This window comes from Chelmon rostratus, chromosome 5 (assembly GCF_017976325.1).
Source record: "Chelmon rostratus isolate fCheRos1 chromosome 5, fCheRos1.pri, whole genome shotgun sequence".
Classification (NCBI taxonomy): domain Eukaryota; kingdom Metazoa; phylum Chordata; class Actinopteri; order Chaetodontiformes; family Chaetodontidae; genus Chelmon; species Chelmon rostratus.
Window position 1 is genome coordinate 3,415,597 of NC_055662.1, and position 17,837 is coordinate 3,433,433.

General features: G+C 41.6%; 1 non-coding gene across 1 annotated transcript; it reads right to left on the bottom strand.

Moving 5' to 3' along the window:
• Positions 1-15: 15 nt before the first annotated feature.
• Positions 16-98, bottom strand: trnal-cag. Its single transcript has one exon. It is a non-coding gene; the product is annotated as a tRNA-Leu (tRNA).
• Between the last annotated feature and the right edge of the window lie 17,739 nt (positions 99-17,837).

A 17,837-nucleotide genomic window follows, 5' to 3' on the forward strand; every position in this document is an offset into this window, starting at 1 on the left:
GTGAAAAACAGCAGCTGTCAGAAGTGGGATTTGAACCCACGCCTCCAGGGGAGACTGCGACCTGAATGCAGCGCCTTAGACCGCTCGGCCATCCTGACTAGAAAGATAAAAACTTTAATTTCACATTTTGTTGAATACCAGGATACAGTGTACTGAACATGTCATCATATATGACTGATCAATACAATATGCAATTACATATCACAGCTCATCCTTCTTCAATGAGGAGCTGTGTTTGCCGACCCAGCAAGCGCACAGTCCTGACTGGTTACTTTGGAACTGCATCTCGACTGTGGACCTGGTGACTGCTGTGATGATACAGACAATCCTGGAAGACATGGCGGGAAATCTGGAGCTTGAGCTGAAGAACAATGTCATGTACGGATTGCGTTGACAGCTACTCGAGATCAGAACACAATGCAAGCCAGTCACACAGGTGTGATCACTTTGCTTTGACAACTCTTGTTTTTAAAATCAGGTCCCACCGAGATTTGAACTCCTGTCGCTGGATTCAGCGATTATACCCCATCCCCATATAATCAAATATCAAATCATCATAAAAAATAGTCATCACCAGTAGGAATAATGTACAATGCATCACTGACATCATCGAGTGCCCCCTACTCATGAAATAATACATTATATTATTCTGTAAACTGGACTGTAAACTGTATATTGGGCGTGAAGAACAGATAAGAATTGGCTATTATTAATACAAGCACCCCATAAGTAAAAAGAAATCAGTACCAACAGCAATAAAATTCATCTTATTAAATTCATCTCTGTAAATGCATTCATGTGTGGAGGGGGATCAATATGTGGCCAGTGGTGTCACGCAAAATTGAGAATAAGTACAGCCTGATAATGGCTTGGGATTGAGCCCATTAGAGAGGGAGGGCATGGGACGTGTTTCCTGTATGCATCATGATGCGGATGGTTTCATAGTCAAAACCTGTGATGTCTCCTCCAGGGAATTTAAGCCTGTGACTGCAGCTGATAAGATGCCAAGATTTTACTTTGAAAAGGTGGTTGAAACATCAGCAAGTGAGCACAAACTGATATTACTGATTATAATCAATCTAAAGGTGTGCCTGGTGGAGTTGCCGCTTCTAAACACTGCAGCATGGAGCATTAATGACTTGAACTCTTCACATTTTAAAACCTGAAGACTTTCCATTTTGGACACTGTTTCTCTTCAAACACCTTTGGCTCCAGAGCTCCCTCTGGTGGAGCTAAGCGGCCACTGACAAACAGGTCACACACTGCAAATCCTCCAAAGCCCACTCAAGATTTGTCATTTTCAGTCATCCAGAAAGGTTTCTTCAATTTATAAATCGACTGTTTGTTTGTTGTTGTTTTTTTCTTCAAACCATATCTTTATTTGAATTGCTAATTATTTAATTACTTCAATTAACTTCATCTCTAAACATACCACACCATTCTGTTTTTAGAGAAAGCATTCAAACATGCAGTTATTCTTATAATTCTTTATCAAAGGTGTTGTACAATAGGAATGCACAACGAAATGCAGTTGGAGCTTCCTCCATGCTACACACACACACAGAAAATGTCTGAAAAGATACACAAATCTTTAATTTAGAGCATAATTTAACAATAAAAGAAAAGACAATAAGTTGTATTATTTAGGTTAAGTTCAGCACACCATTATCTAAGTGTCTCTCACAGGAGATGGACCCTGCACAATGGTCTTTCCTGCCCTCTGGTTGATTTTCTTCGGAAGGGATTGTTTTAACAGTCAAACCGAGCAAAACAAAAGTCACTTCATTAAAGACTGCTTGAGTTTCTTGTCTGTTACTACACCTCACCTCAACCCGACATTAAAGTGCAGTCACTGCCCCGGTCACTGGATTGAGAGTCCAGACTGCTAACCAGAACCACAGATGTGGCTTCACGATGCATGAAAACTTCATTTCCTCAACGATTGTCTTTTTCATCACAGCAGTCAATGCTCCAAAGTAACCAGTCAGGACTGTGCGCTTGCATGTTGGCAAACACAGCTCCTCATTGAAGAAAGATGAGCTGTGATATATGATTGCATATTGTATTGTATTGTATTGTATTGTATTGTATTGCTGCAGTTCTCGTGCATCCTCAGTCAAATTGGTTGGTAGCCTCTGACATCAAGTCAACCTGTAGCTCATCATTTACATACTCTGTTCTGATTCTAACATACACTGATATAACCTCAGTATGAGCTTTTCCAACACGTGTGCTTGTTTCTGTCTAAGACAAACTGCAACAATGACTGTCCAGCATCCACTAGAGACTCAGATATTCAAATGAAGACCTTAGTATTAATGTGTGGACAGAGGTGAGCCTAAATTAGAGTTGTTCCACTGAAGATGTGATTTTTTTTTAATGTCTCCGTGTGTTAAAACCAAACAGACAGTACTGGCACCAGCTGTAAGACAATAATAAAGTTCATGAGTTATAAAGTTTTACTCAGTAACTCTGGGGTTTATAAGAGGAAGCTCCCTCCTGACAGGAAGTTTGCTCTTCTTGGAGCCTCAGAGGACTCATCAGTGCTCCCTGCAAACATACAAGCAGCTCTCCTAATGGGCATGGTATTAGCAAAAAAACATTCTAAAAAATTGGAAAACACCAACTCCACCATGCTTCAAAAACTGGTTGCATGAATTGGTTTCAGCCATTCACTGAGAAAAACTGCGAAATATTAATTTTAAATGCCAACTCACATTAGAGAAAACATGGGGTCCCGTTCTGCAACATTTGGAATCATCCTAATCACATTTGTATTCATTGTTATATCTTTTTTATTGCCTGCTGTTACTCTCTGTACAAAGATGTTTAAGGATTATCATGGAAGTCTTAAGGTACACTTTTTGTGCCCTTTGGCAAGTGTCATCATGGCTTTTTTGTTGTTGTTGTTGTTAATCTGTACCCCTCTCCATCAGTCAGAAGTGCGTGTGTGGGTGTGTGTGTATAGGTGACAGTGTTGGTTTTATTTGTTTGCTTGTTTGTTTGGTTTGTGTGTGTGTGTGGGCGGGGGGATTTGGGGGTATGACTGTTTTCTTTTTTGTTATGATAAATTCGTTAATAAAAATAATAATTAAAAAAAAGAAAAAGTATTGCACGAAAAAAAAATCTACAGCAAATGGCAGTGTGTAGAAAATAAAGTGTACCGTGACTGTAGGCATGACACAGTGAAAAGGGGAAAATTTGTGAAATAGGACTATAAAGAACAAACTATACAGAATAAAATATCAAAATAGCAAGCAGTAAAAAATTATATACATAATAATAAAATATCAAAAGTAGCAAACAGTAGTCATAAGAAATATTGTATATATATATATATTTTAGCTGTTATTGTATAGTGTAATGGCATGTGGCAGGAAAGATTTCCTGTGTCTGTCCCTTCGACAGCGGAGCTGTAGCAGCCTGTAGGAGAAGGTGCTCCGCTGTCTGTCCACTGTGTGATGGAGAGGGTGCTGATCATTGTCCATGATGGATAACAGTTTATTCAGCGTCCTCCTCTCCACCACAGTCTCAAAAGACTCAAGTCTGAGTCCGAGTACAGAGCCAGCCTTTTTGATGATCTTATCAAGTCTGTTGGTGTCGCTGGCTCTGATGCTGCTGCCCCAACATACAACAGCAAAGAAGATGGCGCTGGCAAACCACAGACTGGTAGAAGATCTCCAACATTTTGCTGCACACGTTGAAGGATCTCAGTTTCCTCAGGAAGTAGAGTCTGCTCATCCCCTTCTTGTACACAGTCTCTGTGTTGGATTTCCAGTCCAGTTTGTTGTCGATCACCACTCCAAGGCTTTTGTTGTCCTCCACCTCCTCCACCACCTCCCTTCTGATCCGTAGTGGCTGTGAAGGTGTCTTCTTCCTCCTGAAGTCCATCACCATCTCTCTGGTCTTGCTGATGTTCAGCCTCAGGTGGTTTTGTTCGGACCACTCGGACCACTGCGTCATTAACGTCCATCCCCCGCAGCTTCTCACCCAATAGCAGAGGTTGAATGGTGTTGAAAGCACTGGAGAAATCAAAGAATGTGGTCCTTAGAGCGCCTCCTCCACCATCAAGATGCATATGGGCTCGTTGCAGCAGGTAAATGACAGCGTCATCGACTCCTAAATGGGGCTGATAGGCAAACTGCAGGGGGTCCAGGAATGTCTTCACCTGTGGACTCAGCTGGGCTAGGACCAATCTCTCCAGGACTTTCATCTCATGGGATGTGAGGGCGACTGGGTCAGATGGCCTCGGCTTCTTGGGGACTGGAACCAGGCAGGACGTCTTCCACAGCTTCGGGACTTTCTCCTGACTCAGGCTCAGGTTGAACAGATGTTCCAGTACAGGAGACAGCTGGCGAGCACAGGTCTTCAGGATCCTAGGTGTGATGCCATGACTGCAACACATGTCTCCCTCTATATGTATATGAAACCAAAATCATCATTCGCATCTGGCCTGTGACAATTCTGTTTTCAGTTCACTTTGTGTGTTTTCGTTTGGTCGGACTAATCATGAAAACTCTGATAATTTAAAAGAAGTGCTTCAAATTTAGTACAATGAAAGCAAAACCCACAAATATTGTGTCATAATCTTTGAATTGTGTGAGGTAAAGTAAATGTACATTGCTCTGTAATGCCACTAAATCCATATTCTATCCTCATTTCCCCATGCTCACATTAAGTTTGTATGAATGAAAAGCTTGATCAACTTAAAAACTGAATTGTTTAATTGAGTAGTAATTTAGCTAAATTAGAATTTATCTGGAGAAATCAACAATGCTACCAAGATGTATTAAAGCTCGTGACTCAGAGGTTTAGAAACTGTAAAATGTATTAAATTACGTTTTTGGGAAATAGCTTGAAAAATGAATCATTCTAAACATTACAGGTCCTGTCCTTGCATGAGCAGGCAGGCCATCATGACCAATCTCATGCTCATATTGAAGCACAGGAGGGGGCTGTACTATAAAATAGGTGATAAGAGATTAATGCAGGCCAGACTCTAACTATCCTATAACGAGTTCTCAATGCCTGTGGGAATATTATGATGATGCAAACAGAGGTGATGTCATCTCCTCTCCAGAGAGTCCTACTCTTTTTAAACTCTTTTTAAAAATAGTTCACAAAACTGTCACTGGGTTTAATGACTATTTAGTCAATAAATAAAGGTAAACTATACGCACTAAACATACAGTGCTGTTATCAAATACTGTTCCCTCTTTGTGGTCAGAAAGGAGAGACGATAAGATGTTCATGGAACAAATAGAAAATGAAGGACTGACAAACTTCTCAGACGTGTTGTGATGACGCTCCCTCCTGCTGCAGGTATTTGAACGGCCTCTGGCAGCAGAAAGAAGTCTGTTCTGTGTTTATGTCCCTCAAAATTGAAAAATGAGGCGAGTGGGTGCAGAGAGCAGGGGCAGCCACTGGGGGGCGACACATACTGACAGGCTTCCACCCCAGAGGCGCTTTTACACCGACACACTCCACTGTCAAGTTTCAATGATTTATTAATCACATTTAACTCAGTTTTGTCTCAGTTTTGCAACATGATTAGCTGCCTTTTGTCAGTAAGCTAACGTCATACTGCCACTCAATTAGACGGGACAAAATAAACAGCAGAGAGGGAGACATCGGGAAAAACGATCATAATACGCTGAAAAGAAATCTGATTTCTGGTTTGAAGCCTTGGCTGAATGAATTTAAGTTTGAATAAAACGAGGTTACTGGTGAATAGCGTGTGTATCATTTTCTAGCTCTATGAATGCATCACGTCACGTTGGCAGAGAACTGCGCATGCGCAATTAATTGACACAGTCGTGGGGTCGAAACCCTCGACCAGGTGTCGGCAACCTTTACCACTCCCGTATCCCACAGTAAAGAAAACACGGAGCCACAAAACCCTTTGACATTTAAAATGAAAAAACACTGCATGTAACGTTTCTTTGCCTTTATGCTATGAATAAACATTTATGTTGCATTTATGAAATCAATGAACGACTGCAGAGAAAATGAAATGACATTTCTTCATGCAACAAAAACATTTTGAACTCAGAATTAAAGACGTTGGGTTGAAGGTTACTTTCAAGTAAAATACTCAATGTCTATTTGAGTCCTTGTATTTATGAAAAAAACTCTCCACCGGCCACAAACCAAAAATGCCGTCCACTCTCTGCGTGCCGTCATCCTTTCACTGGCGCGTGCAGTCAGCTGTCAACCTGAATAATAAAAGGACTATTTCACTGAACAATGAAAAAAATCTGAATAAATGTTAAATAATAGGCAATTAAAATATTAATCAAACGTGGTTAATGTGATTTCTGCTCCTGAACCTCAGCGCAGAGCGTCTGCAGCTCAGGGCTGTGCGCCGTCACCTGCATCTGCACAGAGGATCATAAACTGTCATCTGTGAGGCGTGCACGATGTTTGTTTCAAAATGAACGAACTAAAATAAAATACATTTCAATTAAATGCTCATGAATTATTTTCCAGAGGGATGAAAGAGCCGCATGCGCCACCGGAGCCGCTATGTTATAGGCCCTTATACAGCCTGTTGAGATAGACCTAAAAGAAACTGTGTTATTGGCAGTCGGCACCACAGCTATAATAGCAGCATCCAGCCACTGAAAGAATATTTTGTCAAAAGATACAGCACGATGTAAGTACATGTATAAAGTAGATCAATAAGCATAGAGCAGTGATGACTAGTATTGGGCCACTGGATATTTGATACTGGGCTGCTGGTCAACTATAAGATTTAATTTTGCAGTGATTACTATATGACGACCATCTGGGAAGTCATCCGTGGAAAGTGTTTGGAAAGGGGCAGGTGCTTTCATAAAATACCTGGCAGGTGAACCATCTGTGCATCAGTCTGTTGGTCTGTCAACCACACACTGAAACATCTCAACATCCAGAAGATGGATTGCCAATAACATCTGACTTTAATGGTGCCCAGAGGATGAATTCTAACCTGTTTGGTGGTCCCCTAACTTTTCCTGTAGCACCACCATGAGGTTGAGGCTTTTATGAAATAAACTGGAATGAAATTACAATAAAAAGAAAAACATTTCCAAATTGAAAAAAAAAACAAAAAACATTTGCACAAAGGTTAAAGGTCCGTTCTGTAGCTGCGGCGTGACTGTGGAAGGCCTGTGTGCACTTGAAGAAGTGCAACCACAAAAGGCTATTTTAAGGCACCAAACAAACATGCAGCAATTCAATTAAGCTGAGTGAATGTGTGGAGACACAAGTTTTACACAACTGTGAACATCTAACAGAAATCTAAAACTGAACTTGCATTTACATTAAAATGTATATGTACAATCACAAATATTGATTGGCCTGTCCAACCCCCCCACCCCCCCAGGAATTGAACATGAAATAGTATGTTGTAATTATATTATAATACTTCAGAATTAGCTGTAGGAGCCAGTGACTCGTGCGTTGCCCGTGTCCCTAAAAATAGCATGAAATTTCTTTTTTAAAAAAAATCTGGAACCACGTGATCCTGGAATAGCCCCGCCCACCAATCTTTGCCTTGATCAAAACGTCAGAGTTGCAAGCGCGCTGATCTATGATTACACCTGCCGCCCCAACACAGTAGTACTGACTTGCATCAGCTACACACACAAGCGCGTTTTCTTAAGTGTCCTACTACGATCTGCGTACACAATTACACTCTACAACAGACAAATACAGTCCACTAGAGACCAGTACAGTCCGCTACAGACAGTCCAATGGCTTACCGACGCAACCCCACAAACCCGAACCCAAGAAACAGGGATCACTTTGTTGGCCCTGTTTCTCAGGGCAATCCGATCCATCCCGGAGAATTTCTCCGTCTGCAATCTGCTCTTGAGCAAAGTCGCCACCAGAACAACTTTCTGAGAGTCCAGTTGAACCGCGCCTGGTTTGAAAGGGATCAGCTCCTGAATGCGAAGCGCAGACACGTCTACGCTGTATCCAACTTGGAAGAGGAAATACGTAGACTGGAGCGGCGTCTGGAAGAGAAAAACAGCAGTGAGAGCAGCGCATCAGGTGAATCTGACGTCTCCCCCAAAGAGACGAGCGTGGAGTCCCAGGTGGAAAACATCCAGCACCTGGAGAACAGCGAGATGGCAGAGACTCAGAAGAGACTGCAGATGCAGGTGAAGCAGCTGGAGCAGCAGCTGCAGGAGAGGGACGCCCAGATCCTGGACCTCACAGAGGAGAAAGAGCATCTCTCTGAAATGCTCGCAGCGGCCACAGATGGCGCTGAAGTTCTCAAGACCAATTTCACGAAGGAGCTGGCCGAGAGTGAACAGAGCTGGGAGACCAGACTCAAAGAGCTGGAGGCCAGAAACAAACAGCTGTCCGAGAGGGAACAGAGCTGGGAGACCAGACTCAGAGAGCTGGAGGGCAGAAACAAACAGCTGTCCGAGAGGGAACAGAGCTGGGAGACCAGACTCAGAGAGCTGGAGGGCAGAAACAAACAGCTGTCCGAGAGGGAACAGAGCTGGGAGACCAGACTCAGACAGCTGGAGGCCAGAAACAAACAGCTGGCTGACAACGCACAGCGCTGGCAGACCATCGTCCAACAGGTGGAGAAACAGGAAGAGCTCTGCCAGAAAAGGAAGGAGACAGAGATAACAACGGAAAGTTGTAAGACTGGACAGGAAAAGGAAGAGAAAGAGCAGATGAAGGAAAGGAAGAAGAAAGAAAAAGAGGAGAGGAAGGAAAGGGAAAAGAAAGACAAAGAAGAAAAGGAGGAAATGAAAAAGAAGGAAAAAGAAGAAAAGGAGGAAAGGAAAAAGAAGGAAAAAGAAGAAAAGGAGGAGAAGGAGCGAAGGAAAAGGAAAGAAGAAGAAGTGAGGAAGGAAAGGAAAAAGAAAGAAAAAGAAGAGAGGAAGGAAAGGACAAAGAAAGAAAAAGAGGAGAAGGAGGACAGGAAAAAGAAAGAAAAAGAGGAGAAGAAGAAGAAAGCTGCCGGTTGCTCAACCACAATTCCCTCTCCCCCCTCCCTTCCTCCCACCCGCATGTTCGGACCTCACTTATATTTTGACGTCAGATCCACCGACACCCCTTTCCCGTCCTCCCGTCCCCGCCGCTCCATTCCACGCCCCTAAACTCCACCATCACCCCTAACTCCTTCCCCCCTTCCTCCCACCCCCCCATCCCCCCATCCGTCTGTCCTCTAAATTTCCGGACAGCAGGATGGTTTACAATTCGGCATCAAGTGCCAAACAAATAAAAAATCAATCAAATACAAATCAATCAAAATTGTATTAAAATCAATGACAAATCAAAGAGAATCAAATTAAATTCAATCATTAAAAATCTAATAAAAATCAATGAATTCGATTAAAAGGCATGTGTCTGCGTCTGTGAATAAAGATATACGATAGAAAAACAACTGTAAGACATTATGGTGGTTATAAAGAAGAGGTGCTGCTGTCTGTCATCAAATACTGAAACGACACTAAAATCCTGTTTGAACACGATGAACTTCAGCTCATTAAATATGTTTCCAAACGCTCAGTAACAGCAGCTGCTTCTGTACTGGTCAGTGGTGGAATGTAACTAAGAGCATTGACTCAAGTACCGCTGTGAAGTAAGAGTTGGAGGTACTTGTGCACTGTATAACTGTCACTGGGTTTAATGACTATTTAGTCAATAAATAAAGGTAAACTATACGCACTAAACATACAGTGCTGTTATCAAATACTGTTCCCTCTTTGTGGTCAGAAAGGAGAGACGATAAGATGTTCATGGAACAAATAGAAAATGAAGGACTGACAAACTTCTCAGACGTGTTGTGATGACGCTCCCTCCTGCTGCAGGTATTTGAACGGCCTCTGGCAGCAGAAAGAAGTCTGTTCTGTGTTTATGTCCCTCAAAAATGAAAAATGAGTCGAGTGGGTGCAGAGAGCAGGGGGAGCCACTGGGGGGCGACACATACTGACAGGCTTCCACCCGAGAGGCGCTTTTACACCGACACACTCCACTGTCAAGTTTCAATGATTTATTAATCACATTTAACTCAGTTTTGTCTCAGTTTTGCAACATGATTAGCTGCCTTTTGTCAGTAAGCTAACGTCATACTGCCACTCAATTAGACGGGACAAAATAAACAGCAGAGAGGGAGACATCGGGAAAAACGACCATAATACGTTGAAAAGAAATCTGATTTCTGGTTTGAAGCCTTGGCTGAATGAATTTAAGTTTGAATAAAACGAGGTTACTGGTGAATAGCGTGTGTATCATTTTCTAGCTCTATGAATGCATCACGGTCACGTTGGCAGAGAATTAATAGACACAGTCGTGGGGTCGAAGCCGTAGACCAAGGGTCGGCAACCTTTACCACTCCCGTTTCCCACAGTAAAGAAAACACGGAGCCAAACGTGGTTAATGTGATTTCTGCTCCTGAACCTCAGCGCAGAGCGTCTGCAGCTCAGGGCTGTGCGCCTTCACCTGCATCTGCACAGAGGATCATAAACTGTCATCTGTGAGGCGTGCACGATGTTTGTTTCAAAATGAAAGAACTAAAATAAAATACATTTTAATTAAATGCTCATTAATTATTTTCAGGAGCCAGGAGTCACCATGAGGTTGACATGTGTGGTTTTGAGAGAAGTAGCTCAACAGCTCCTTATGGATGAAATTGAATAACTCTGGTGATCCCTTAACTTTTGTTGTACTGTCATATATCTGACAGATATGATTAAATATGAGGTCTTTTTTAAGTGTCTATGAATGTAGCTGTCAACAACTTAAACTTCTCTTGTGAAGTATCTGTAACTGAATGCTGGTGCATAAACAGATAATGACTGGCATCAAAACACAGCTGTGTGTTCATAGAAAATACTGTACATCAATAAGAACATATATTAAAATATGTTATACACACTTGTATTATTTATTATGATAATTGAAGTCAATGATGATGATTATAATAGTTCAGCATTTTTGGTTAAAGAACAATGATATTGTATCATCCTGTGCCTTAACCAGCCATGTTTTGTGAATTATTTACACCAGATATCTTGACTTGTACTTGAAATGATCAGCCTGTGAAGCCCCCGGTCACTGCACCATGTAATGAATAATAGGAAAGGTCACAGTCTGCTTTATTACAATGTTTATTACCAGACAAAACAGACTTTTTATATATTAGTATATGTGCCGAGAGCAGCAGTCAGTGCAGCTGACAGTAACTCACCTCTCGTGAAAACCAGGGATTCCCACAAGAGCAAAGGCGTGATCAGATGTCACCTTATTTTGATGGACACACTTCCAGAGATGTGTAGTGCTGAGGACAATCTCAAGACCACTGACGTGGAGGAGTTGCCCCTTTGTAAGGAAGAGCACACCTCCAAAAGCCAATACCCATGTGCTGACACTGTGTTTGATCCCTGCTGTCTTCTGATGCAGGAAAGAGGATGGGATGTTCCTAGAGATGCATTTTCTGCTGCTGACTGTACACCTTATTGAGATCTGAAGTCCTGCTGAATGTCTGAGGGTGGACAATTCTCTCTGCACTAAGGAGGATCATTGGTGTAGTCTTCAAGGGCTTATTTTTATTGCAGTGATAAACATGCAAGGTATATAATGCTATCAATCCAGTGAAATTGGCGTCTATAACAATGGACTACACGTGCTGCAGCATTAAAGACTGTTTTATGCGCGATACAATGTGCACTTAATTTCTCACCAAATTAATCAGGCGTTGGATTCGCTCGAGCATTAACCTGTTCAACCAAAACTGTTCCTTAGAAAATATCTTAACTCACTGCATATTATTTGTAGTATTGGCTTGCAGGTAAACAACTTCATGAACAGTTAAATCGACCATGCACAAATGAAATTGAAGCACTTTTTTAATATCAAATGATGAACATGTCTTGGTCCATTTGTAATGAAAACTGCACAGATGAGTGATTTCCTTTTTTTTGTAAGTAAACTCAGATTTGTTTTTTCTCTACTTTCTTGTGGGATGTCTTGTGTCTCACCCTGTAATAAATTGAGACAAATTACATTACACCTTATTAATAGACCATCTGAGGTGTAGTCAAACAAGCATAGCCAACCTGCCACGTGCTACATATACCGTGTCTGTGGTGCTTTTATGAAATAAACTGGTATGAAATTACAAAAAAAGAAAAACATTTCCAAATGGCAAAAAAAAAAAAAAAAAAAAAAAAATTTGCACAAAGGTTAAAGGTCCGTTCTGTAGCTGCGGCGTGACTGTGGAAGGCCTGTGTGCACTTGAAGAAGTGCAACCACAAAAGGCTTTTTTATGGCACCAAACAAACATGCAGCAATTCAATTAATCTGAGTGAATGTGTGGAGACACAAGTTTTACACAACTGTGAACATACTTAGAAATCTAAAACTGAACTTGCATTTACATTAAAATGTATATGTACAATCATAAATATTGATTGGCCTGTCCAACCCCCCCAGGAATTGAACATGAAATAGTAAGTTGTAATTATATTCTAATACTCAGGGGCAGGTCCAGAGAATTTTCTGGTGGGGGGCACAGGGGGTGACAAATTTGGGGGGGCCGCCCAAAAGTAACAAAAATGAAGGCGGCCCACTTCAATATTCCATTGCTGTTTTGTGCATGTTTTCATCTTGCTTTTCTTGGCCACATTAAATCTGCTAGGTATACTTTTACCAAGTGGCTAACACACAGAACACTGTGATGTTTGCTGTAGCCTACAGTTAGTCAGAAGTTGGTGCTTTTTTTTTTGGGGGGGGGGGGGATTACGTTTATTTAATTTTTATTGTGTGTCATCTTCATTGACTATTCACCACTAACACATACACTAATAATTACCCATCTCAACAAATCCTCAAAGTGTTCCCTATGACACCAAAATTATTCAAACAGACCTTGTGGTTCCAGATGTACTCATTTTATTAATTATATGCAATTTTCTAGCAGAGGAAAAAAGGCTCAGCAAAGAACAGTACAGAAAAGCCAGTAGCTGAGGTGAACGTTGTCTCTGGAACACAGGGCAGTGAAAAATGCCTACATGCAAAACAAAAAGCACAGTCCTGGCACTGGGAGTATTCCACCCAGGTATAGGTTTTGTACCACGAAGCCCTGAACGCTCTGGTCCTACCCTGTCCGTGCTGGGTGCGAGGGAAGGTCTTCAGGACAGGTTGCGCAGGACCTGCAGCTCTGGTTTGAGAAATGTCTGGAAGTATTAAAAATAAATCCAAAATAAGTCTGTGGAAATTAATACTCATGATCAACACTGACAATTAAAGACAGAAATATGCTTTTGTTATTGTTCCTATGGCAAATGTTTGAAAAATATATGCAAAGATTCTGGAATTGTTAAATGAGGATTTTATTAAACTAATAAAAGTTGAGTTGGATCATTAAGCAACAACAACTCGAAAGTAACATTTTGATTGTCAAGCCCTTTATAATATATAAAGGGACAACTGCATTTCAGCAGAAAATGAATACAAAAGAGTAATTCAGATGTTGCTGGTGATAGGTTAATATTATTTTTAATAAATATTCTACCTTGGGGACCTTTAGGCGTAGCAAAGGCCGGATGAACTGGGGGGTTCCTGTTGCTGCTGGAGCTGCTGCAACTGCTGTAGCTGCAGCTGTTATCTGACTCAGCATGGTCAGACTCATCACCATTGTCAGTCCTCTCCCTTTGTGCATCTGAAAGTATTGATTGACAAAGTCAGCACTTAATTAACTCATTTTTTAATTGAACATACATTATAAAGTGTACATGATTATTTTTTTAATAATATATAGCATGAATATATGAACTGTTTAACAACTACACAATTTTAAGTGTGTGCTGGTTTAGTACCATGGTTAAAAGGAGGTAGCCTATTTAAATTCCTTAATTCACTAAATAACTGTAATTGTGCAGAGAGCACCACACATTACACATTTTAAAGCATTTCCCTATTTCCTGCATTTTCACCTGGAAGTCCATGAGCGCTGTTCTGGCCCTGGAACTTTGGTCAATGTTAGCTTGGCTGCATTCACCCTGAGTCTCACACTCCTCCAGGTCACTCTCCCTAATTTTCTTCTTGGTGAAGAAGCTGGAGATATCTCCCTGCCTCCGTTTCATACTATAGTGTACATTGAAAAACGTGTCCACAAACACAACGAAAAGCAACATGTTATTGTACCGTCACATCACAGTGGCAACATGATACTCTGTTGTTGACTATTAATTCATGTAGCAAAACGCTCAACACACGAAGGATGCTAACGCTACTGAAACAGTGGAGAGATGTTTAGCCTACATTTATCCAGATGGAGAGTTAACTAAAGGAAAACACAGTGAACAATTCCCCATGCCAATTCAACCAAGTGGAACAGAAGTTGGAAAAACACTGTTTTTAAGAACCTGTAGTGTAGTGTTCTAATCAGTTCATCCTTCATCCAGCTGAGCTCCTGCAGACTCTCAGGGTTGGTGCTGATGTTCTTCAGAAGCTGGTTTATTGAGTGGGTGTGCTGCTCACTGCTCACATCGTCGAGCTCCTACAATATATGAAAAAGACATTCTCACTGCGTCTGTGTCCACGACTTCTTTTATTACCTGTTTTTGTACAAATGCTGTCAGACCTCTGTCTCCTGACACGACACATATTATTGGGGCTCTGATCAATAGTAGTTTTGATCAGACTTAATTGCTCAGGCCTCGTGCACATCCATTCAGAGATCAGATTTGACAAATGCTTCACAGTCCATACCAGTAAAACCAGTCCAGACCAGTTTCCCTCTGGTGTGCAGCAATTACATTAAAAATAATGAATGCTCAAACTGGTGTGAGCCTTGTATTGAGACTCATGAGCAGTCACTACAAACCTGCCATGACTGCTTGATAACAGTGAATACAGCATTTCTTAAACCAATACATACTGTGTTCTGTATTATAGGAGCGTCTAATCTTTGCAGCTGCTTAGTGTCGGTGTGTGAAGGTCTGAGAGCAGCCTCTGAGAGGAAGAACATTGTGCTGACACATCAAATGTACCTTCACAGCTGTGAAGTCCTCCCTCAGTTTCTCTTATTGTAGCCACAAGGTGGAAATCTGATGCAAGAAGAATTCAGGTCATGTCAGCTGAGTGCCCCCCTCTACAGAGCTTTACTTTATCATTAGAAGAAATGCTTTAAACATCTGATGCTGAAGCCAGACTTTATCTTCCCTCCTGGCTTGGACCAACAGACTCCTTGGTCTATTGGTGCAACATGTTCCTGACAGACAGCAGGGACCAAAGGTCAGTTTTCTCTTTCCTGTTCAAACAGATTATTTCAGTCTTGAAATCATCTATAGATGCAACAGATAAACTGTAATAGACTGTTGCATTTGGCGATTCACTGCCCTCCAACTCACCTCTTAATCCCTCCACATTCCCAGAGGGGACGGTTCTAGTGCTTGAGGATATTCACAGTTCTGTCTCCAAGGACAGAGGCGCTCAGAGCGTCACGTCTTACAAACTGCTATTGAAATATGTATGACTTTATCACAGAATGTGTCGTCTATGTATACAGCTCTGTGCGGCTCAGTCTTGGCATATTCAGTGTTTAAACTTGTATGAGCATGTCTGAGTACCCGTACAGAAGACATGCAGAGGAAATAGAATAAAAAATGCACTCTTGGTTTTATCATAGCGTCCAATAGAACAGATTTCCTTGCAGCTCGTTGATGTTTGATGACTTTGATCTGTGCTGGTTCAAAGTATGAACAGTGAGCTGGGAGGACTTTTTGGTTCAGGAAATGTAAACAAAGAAGTGATTCCTTCCCTGTCGATCTGTAGCAACTAAGTATGTAATTCTGTCTGAAAAAGAGTTCCAGTGTGAAGTATGTGAATCTTTATAATCAATAAAAGAATGCATCATATCCTCACAAAACAAATTGAAAATGTTTCATAAGCTTTGTTTTGCACTGGCATGGTCAGTCTGGAAGAAGACGAGGTGGATGAGTAGCTAGAACTAGTAACTAGTAGCAATCGCAATACACAAATTAAGCCTCCAACGTATGACAGCTTTCCACAGACACATGATGGCAGCTGGAGGTCAGCTTGGTGGGTCAAGGTCCACACAAGTAAATGCAAAGTAGAGAAGTGTAGTTACCGGACTGCCTCCACTTTCAGCTCCATCTGTGCTGGTACAACAGCAGAAAGCTCCAGCACCTCTCGAGCGGCAGGCACGGGTGGCTTGGTTCCTCTGTGGAAATAATAATGCTCATTAGAAAATCTCAACAGAAAACACAAATTGCATTAAAACCTGTCATTGTCGTTTTGGGGTGAATATTTTTTCCTAACATTCATGAAAACTAAATTTCCACTTTAACCGAGCTGAAGGAAACATTTTATGTGTCGTAATCTTTGGTGAAGTATCAGAATCATTCATGGGTTTCGCTGCCTGTGTGGGAAGGCTGAGAGTGCAGGGCTGCTTGTTGCTCACAGGCTGGAGAGAAGGAAGGAAGCAGAGGGCATCCTCTTCCAGCTCCAGCTGAGGCATCGCTGCTCTTCTAAGCCACAACTTTGTCTGAGGGGACAAACCTCGGCCATGGAAACTGGAACAGGCCAGAGTTGCATGTCAGTTTTTCAGCACTGATAATGGTTGGAATTAATTCTGTAACAATGATAGCTCCAAAGCGACTAGGGGACCCTTTATTATGGGAATGAGAGATCCTTTTGTTTGTTTTTACTATTGACTGTATGTTAGTCAATACATATGCTCACCGACCTGCTGCCACTGCCCATGACCTCCTCAGGTTGGCTGAAGTCCTCTCTTCTGCTGATGACACCTAATGGGGCACCTTGCAGCTTCACACCTCCCAGATCACCAGCTGCTCTTCTTCGTGCGACACAATTGAGCGTCTCTGCTGTCATGGCTCTTCTGCACGTAACATACCAACAGTATAACAACACAATAACATGGGTTAAACCTGTATCAGCAGTTACCTGAATGGATCACCGCATGTCAGCCCACTGAGGTTTGCTAATGGCCGTCTGACCTTGGTCGAGCTGGGGATCACTCACTGACTGCCTTCTGGGAGGGAAACTTAATCTAATTGATTGATTTTTAAATAACATTTGATTGATATTCTTTCTTATACAGAGGAGGCGATTTTATGTGACAATGTTTTGTTTAATGAAATATGTAATACATCTGGAACAATGATAGCTCCAAAACGAGCTCGAGGAAATGATGCTTTGAATTTCCGCTGCAAAAGTTCTGAACAATGCATCTGTTTCTTTGTACCACAAGAGGGAGCCAAAGCTGCATGGACAAACAAAAAGTACCATTTGCATTTTGTAACAGAAAACAGGAAACTGAAACTACTCAGCATGCATGATGTGAAATGAGGAGCATCACTCAGTCCTCTCATCACTGTAGTGATGCATTTTAAGGGAGACTTTGATATTTTTCACCTGAACCCTATTTTCCCATGTTTTTGCTTTTTTGGAATTGGTCCAGCATTGAGCGCTGCAGCTGGCAGCTGCAATGTGTTCTAAATGCGGTGAAATAAACCCTTAATTCACAGAGTTAGATGTGAAAATATTGGGGAAAGACCAAGAGGGAGGTCTGATATCAGAGCCAAAATATTTTCTCATCTAACTTGATCAATTCAGGGTTTATTTTGCTCAAACTGAGCAGCTGATTGCTGGAACAGTGGAAAGAATAACTTAGGTGGTTTTGATAAGGTTTGAGTTTGTTTCTGTGGAGCTTGAAGCTTGAAGTGTCACAATGATCTGCACAGTAAGATTCCTGTTTTTGTCAATAAAGTCTGGTGGTTTTGAGGACAGAAAAATGGAAACTGGATTTTGTGACTCCTGTCAGTCATGTTGTGCTTTCAGTG